Consider the following 7,191-nt stretch of genomic DNA (forward strand, 5'->3'; position numbering starts at 1 on the left):
ACCTTCCTAATATTTGCTGTAGTCATTATTTTTTCAGTCAGAGGGTGAGCTGTGTGTTACAGATTTGACTTTTGACTCAGTATACTCTGCTATTGGGCTAGAAAACTAAACCAGTCTATGATAAGGCGCAGAACTAAGAGCTGATATTTTGTTCCCCTGGGATGACTTATTACTGTTTGTCTAGCAAGTAAATTTAGAGTACTGAAAACTCACTTCAGTATTGCCAGCCAAAACTGTAAACAAGGAATGTCATCTGATTTTTTTTTTTCATTTTCTATCCCACTACCACTTGCAGTTAAGTCACCTGAAGTCACATATCTGTTGACTACTTCAATAGTAAGGTTAGTACAGGGATTGCCTTGATCCTAGAGAAATGACACTGCACAATTTTGCCTCTCCTTTCCTTTTTGGTGCCTTACACACACAGGGAAATTAATACATGAAGGGATTAGGTTATCCCCCTCATGACCACAAACTTTGTTCTCAATATTGAGACAAAGTGAGGGAGCCAGTGTTGACCTTTCATCTTTGCATCTTATTTCTTCACTGAATGAATTTTGAGTCTGCAAAACAGTCAGTATATTACCTTATATAATGTTACAGGTATGCAAATTTGTATGTGTGGATTTCTTTTAACTTCATGCTTTGGCCAGAGGAAATATAATAAAGTGGGGAAGGACATTTCAAGAATCAAAATGCAAAAATGCGTTTTGTCTAAATGAAGCGCTGAAAGTCCAGTTAAGCTAGGTCACAGCTGATTTATCCTCCCTTCCCTACTGCAGCCAAGTTGAAATCTGCTACCTTGACAAAATGAAATTTGAGATCTGATTGACTTACCAGATTTACCTGCACTTGATCACCTGTTTGTGATATTAGTAATGATGACTGGTTAGTAATAAAGCTTCAGAATTCATATCTCACTAAAATTCATGCTTCTTTGGTTGTTACTGCTTGATTATACCAGGGCAAGGCATTTGGCCATCAGTCTGTATAACTAGGTTTTCCTTTTACATAGAAAAATTGAGGTGTACAACCCAAATTCTGTGTTAATCTTGAATGAACTCTTCAGTTTCTTGCATTGGTGAAATGGACTGGAAAAGATCAATGGAAAATATTTACATAGAGAAGATTGATTTATTTTATAAAAGTAAGATATCTTTACAAATTATTTCCAGTTTGCTCAAGTAGCTAGACTATCTTCATAAAAACAATAATGAATGTCACTAGAAATTATGTAGTATTTTATGTTTTGTATGTGGTAGAATCATTAGTAGGCACTTTATGTGATAATGACGGTGCAATAGATGTCTAGATTGATTCTCATGTTATTATCTCCATGAATAATACCTTTATCATCTTAAAGTACTTCTGAAAAATCTTTTCTAAAGATCTGAAAAATCTGCTACTGGTTTATATATATAAACTGATATTATTAGAACTGTTGAACCTTCCAGATAAGTCAAGAATAGATCAGCTTAGGGTTTTCAGTTAAAATGTTTATTCCCCTACTAAAAAGTAACAATTTGACAATGGAACCTTTTTTGCTTATGAAGTTGTTTAAGAACTATAATGATTTTATACGTAAAAATGTTTGAAGAAACATTTTCTTCATTTTTAAGAGTGCTGTGTTTTTATTGTTCATGGGTTATTCATTTATTTATTTATTGGAAAGCATTCTCAAGTTTCATTCCAAGTATAATTTAAAATGTTGTAGCAGAATAAAAGATGTTAGAGACAGAAAATTATTTTTTATTTTTGTATTTGATAGACAGACATAGCGAAATTCATTGAAATTCTTAAAGTTAAGCATATGATAGACTTTGCTGAAACCTGCAGTTTGGAGATAAAGTAAGAGACAAATGCAGTAGCTGAAATCACTTACGGAGGTCAAAAGTGGAAAAGTGAGTGATACTAAATCTTAAATGATGCCATAAAAATGATATAGTAACACGTATTCAAAGATAAATTGCAGTAAGAAGTGCAGAATGGAATTCTCTACACATAGGATTTGACAAATCATGTTGGTTTCATTTGGTAATCAAAAACATTCATGGGGTTGAGGAGAAGGTTGGAAAATATCTAAATGAATATCAGAAGTAGCTTTGCTAATGGAAAGAACACACTAACAGGCTTGTTGCAGAAAATGCTACAAGAGATACATTTAATAGTGATCAAGGACAAATAGGAATAACAAATGTTACAAAGAGAGGACATATTTCTCTTGAGAGGACTAAACGCATGCAAGAAGAAAAAAAAAAACAATAAAAAATTAAATAAATAGCAAAAAAATCACGAGATCATGACACATAAGGAAAGGTTAACTATTTCTGCAGGTTTAATCTTATTCAGGGATCTTATTCTTTCTTAAGAATGAGATAATCTTATAAGATAATAAGAATAATTTAATCTTATTCTTTCCTTATAAAAGGAAACAACAAGGAATTTTGATCAGTGTCAATGAAAAGGAACTGAGAAGGTATCTTCTGAAGTTTTTCACCTCTTCCAAAGTGGAAGTATCTTTAGTTCCAAGAAACAGTTTTCCTGATGAAGCAGTTATTGATGATGTAAAGGTTAGCAGCGTGAAGCAAATAGACAAGTTTTGCACTGTAAAAAGTACCCATGCATCTGTAGACTGCTGGATAGTTGTTACTGACATGAGTTAGATTAAATGTTAAGATCTGTTTAATAAAGACATGCATATCGGGGCATGGGTTGATGACAAATTATGTAATGGTTTAATGCCCCCATTATCTTCTAAGAAATAAAGATGATCAGAACACAACTTCTGTCACTTTGTGCAGAGGAAAATTTTGGTCAATCGCTGGTATTTGCGCTGGTATTGTCTGCCCAAATTTGTATGCCTGACACATCCTTCCAGGGTCACTTTGTTGTCTGGGGAAGGGGGGAAAGGGAAGGAGGTATTTTGGGGCTATGATACTTACATCCTGAGGTAGATATCTAAAACAGGGCAGATGAATGACCCTTGGAAGGGAATGCTAGACCGCTGACTGATGTGTTCATTGTCTTTTCTCTTAGAGTTAGGTGAGATCAGCAGCAGCTCTAATGCTTTGTTACTTGCTGGGAAGTTATCCCTGTCTGATGGCTACAGTAAAGGTGCCATGTACTTCTGGCTCCTGTCTGGACCCTGTGGGTGTGCTGCAGGGCCAGGCTTAGTGCGTAGGTGCTGCTGCAGGTGAAGGAGGTGGGATGCAAGAATCAGAAAGGGGCGGAGCACAGTACAGTTCTGGTGGGGACAGGCTTCACTGTCGGCAGCATGCATGCTGTTGTGGATGACAGTAAACTCATACCAGTGACATCCATGCTGGTTGTCTGAAAGGAGGGTAGATAGATGAGGGCTGAGAAAAGGCTGTTTTAAGGAATTTCTTCTTAATATTTATGGGCTGCTCTTTTGGAAGCTTGAAACTGGGAAAAATTCAATGAAATTACTGACAGTAAACAAAAAAAGGTTTCAACTTTGTGAATATAAGAGAAAAGTAACTGCACTATTTAATTCTTTTTTTTTTTAATAATACCATCAATATCATGCATGTTTTTTTTCTTTGAAGATATCCTAACTTTGAAACATCTTAACAAATGCATTTGAAGATTAGAAAGAATTATATTAAAAATCATAACTTAGACAAAACACAAACAAGCATGTACAATTGCCTTTAGAAAAGAGAGAGAGAGAGAGAGAATAAACTGGTTCTTTTTGCATGACATATAAGTTCAGTGTTTGCCCGGGCACAGGAAATGTAGGAGGTGTTTCATGTAGGTTTCAAGTATGTGTGTTTATAAATATGTATAAATATATAGATACAGGAAAGTTTCTGAAAGTTTGGATTGCTCTAGCTTTACCATTAAGCTAATACAACTAGCTTTTTTTTTTTTTTCCCTCCTCTCTGTTAATTTCATTGTCACAAAAAAAAAAAAAAAAAAAAAAAGGTGGTGACAGCGGGGTGGAAGAGAGAAAAACAGTGATTCCGCAGAAGAGCCCTGCTGCAATTCTTCCTTCATTACCCTCCAGCTACCTGAGTGTTTTCTCCATCCCCTTTTATCTAGGTGTGACACTGGGTGGTTACAATGTCAGATAGCAAGTGTTTTTCAGGATCTGCTGGATAGCTGCACAGCTAGCACTCTTGTTACAGAGCTGTGTTCAAGCCTGAATAGTTGGGTGAAAAGGAAGTTAGTGAAAATGAGATTTGTGTGCAAAGATGCCTCCCATTTTGAAAGGAAACTAATACTGTTTTCAGACTGAAAGCTAAGAGATGCATTTTCTGTGGTACCAGTGAATTGCTACTACTCAAAAAGAACATCAGAAGAAATGTAATCCTGTTTGGCAAAAATTGTATTTTATGTTGTGAAAGTCAAATAATATTAAGAACATTGAGACACCATTGAAGTTATCCTTTTATTTGAACACTGTGATAATGCCTGTGTTTTTATCTACGCAGTTAGAAATGACATAGTTAAACTGCAATGAAATAATGCACCCTAAGGTTTAGAAAAATCTGTCCACAGAAATCAAAAAGGATAATTTGTACTTATTTGATTGTTTGTATATATCAGAGACTCTGTGTCAGAATCATAATACATTAAGTAAATTTGATCTTAATAAAAACATCTGTAGTCAAGCAGTTAAATGAACCAGTCTTAAGGCAATTTTAGAGCCATTCAGGTATTTTTGCATTATATAGTCTTGAACTTGGACTCCCTTATACTTGTATGTACTCAGGCTTAGTTTATTAAATAAAGACTAGATGCATACATAGAGTCTGTGACAGCTGAGGATAAAAAATGTGTCTGACAACTAACCAAAGTCTTTACTATTATTATTATTATTATTATTATTATTATTATTATTATTGATAGGCTTGGGCTTTGATTGTATTTTATTTTATTTATTTATTTATTTATTTTTTGCATCTGGCCCCTCTGAACATGTAGAAAGGCTGGCACAAGCTTTCTTTGAATACACAATATTCATTATTCATTATCTGAATAAAGGTAGATGGTCCAGCCAGATGGTCCAGCTTAAAATTTGCTAGCAAATACACAGGCACACCGCATGCACACCAAGTTTAGGGAAGAAACAGACACTCGGCCCCCCAGCAACTGGCACCAGGTGCACAGGCTGTGTGTGACCCATGGCCCTGCTCCAGCCACCAGTGCTCACCTCACTCACGCCGGTCCCCCACGCTAGCTGGTTTGGGAGCACACACCACTCCCACCCTGTGGCTGTGGGTAGAAGAACCCACTCACTCCAGTAGCTGCTGCTAGTGCCCCACTCACTCCAGCACCTGGGCACCACAGGTGCTCACAAGCCTGAGCACCCTAGCTTGACTTCAGTAGTTGGCACTGGTTTCACACACATACACAGGTCCCAACAGTGACTGTTGCTGAGACCCCTACGCTCGCTCCAGTATCCAGCACCACAGCCCACAGAGCACCTATACCCACAGCCTGACTCCAGTAGCTGGCATCAGTTTCAGTCACGTACATGCGCTGGTATTGCCAGTAGCTGGCACATAGTGCTTGTAGCACATGCACATGGGAGAGAGAGTGTGAATACAGAGAGAGAGAGAGAGTTAAGAAAGATTTAATGGGAAAAAAATGTTTTCAATAAACAGGGTAATAGAGAAATTTGATATAACATGGGAGTTGGCTCAAAAGCACTGCAGATGTCTTTTTTTTTTTTCTTTTTTTTTTTTTTTTCCTATGTTGGAGAGTGTGTCCCTCAAAATATTCCAGTACTTCTTGGGGATTAGATCTGTAAGAATAAACATAAAATTTATAATGGTTTGTTCACACTACTAATTTTGCAAGCAACCTATGCAGTGTTACATCATGCTTGCTTGCAGACTAGTTTGTGTATTCAGTGTTCTGCATTGAATGGTATAAAATGAGAGAAAATTGACACAGACTACAAAAATGCATATAGCCACCTGAATTGTCCAAATGTGTGACCAGCTGTACTCATTCCTAACTGGTGTTTCTAACTGGTCTTTAAAGACCTCAAGTGATAGAAGACCTATACTGTCTCCCCACAATTTATTCTAGTGCTTCCCTCTCTACCTTGTTTTCTAATGCCTAGTTTGACTCTTCCTTGCTGCAAATGGATTCTGTTACTAACCTGGGCTAGGAAACAGAGAGACAATGTTTGTTTGTTCAGTTTACAAGTGACACCAAGTTGAGAAGGGTTGAAAATACACAGAAGCAGAGGATTAGAATTCAAAACTGGTAAAATTGTTTGGAAAAAAAAAAAGGCATGAAGTATCGTAAGGAGAATAGTAGAGTAACACAATGAACTATTAGCAATAGCATCATGGCACTGTTCAATACTTTGCAGCCACCTGGTAATGTTTTCAACATGAATGTGTTCCCTACCTTGTTCCTGAGAATACTATGCAAGTCTTCATTTTCATCTAGGGATTTTCAAAACCTGCAGTTGCCTTCTAGGAAAAGAAGATACCTTTGCACAGAAATGCAAGCAGTGATGTGAACTAGAAGGAGTCTGAGACAGCTCAAAGGAACTAGAAATTCTACTGTAAATTCTAAAGATCTGACTACAACATCTTTCCTAATGGTAAGAATAGTTAAATACTATGTACATTTCCACTGAATCTCATTATGTTGTTCACTGTAAGAGCAGTTTACTTGGAATGCATCAAGAGAAACATGTCAAGAACAACACAAAATGTTATATGTATTAGTATGGAATTATGTTTCTGAGGTAAAAATCAAACTTGACTTCCATTAGGCCAAATGAGCAACTCACTCATTCTATGGGTCTGTGCAGTGTTACATAGAAGGCTAATAAATTTGCCTCATGTTTTGGGTTTTTTGAAATGAAAGGCAGCTGTGTAGGGGATCCCATCTCCAGTGCTTACTTTCCTTTCTACTTGTCTTTAAATTTTCTTTTATCATTTTTCATTTAATTTTGTGAATTAATATTATATCTGTACAAATGTTGCACTACAACAAGCTATGAGGTTTGATTTTTTTTTTTGTATGAAACCAATGAGCCTGCTGAGATCACTATAATTTTAAAAATAAATCTATGATTAAACACCACATTGTGTTTGTCATATAACTGTCACAGGCTTAATCATTTGACAGAGAATTCCAATCATATTATTAGTGAATGTGTATAGCTATATATATGTGTGTGTGTTGCATGTGGATAGAATG

The 7,191-nt window shown here is 36.2% G+C and overlaps 1 long non-coding RNA gene across 1 annotated transcript in view; it reads left to right on the forward strand.

Annotated features, from left to right (window-relative positions):
• LOC125184874 (uncharacterized) overlaps positions 1-6,876 on the forward strand; it is a 46,270-nt gene extending 39,394 nt beyond the window's left edge. Inside the window, exon 4 of the long non-coding RNA XR_007169444.2 lies at positions 6,430-6,876. This is a non-coding gene — a long non-coding RNA (uncharacterized lncRNA). The remainder of the gene's footprint in view (positions 1-6,429) is intronic.
• Positions 6,877-7,191: the final 315 nt, after the last annotated feature.

Source organism: Anser cygnoides, chromosome 1 (assembly GCF_040182565.1).
Source record: "Anser cygnoides isolate HZ-2024a breed goose chromosome 1, Taihu_goose_T2T_genome, whole genome shotgun sequence".
Taxonomy (NCBI): domain Eukaryota; kingdom Metazoa; phylum Chordata; class Aves; order Anseriformes; family Anatidae; genus Anser; species Anser cygnoides.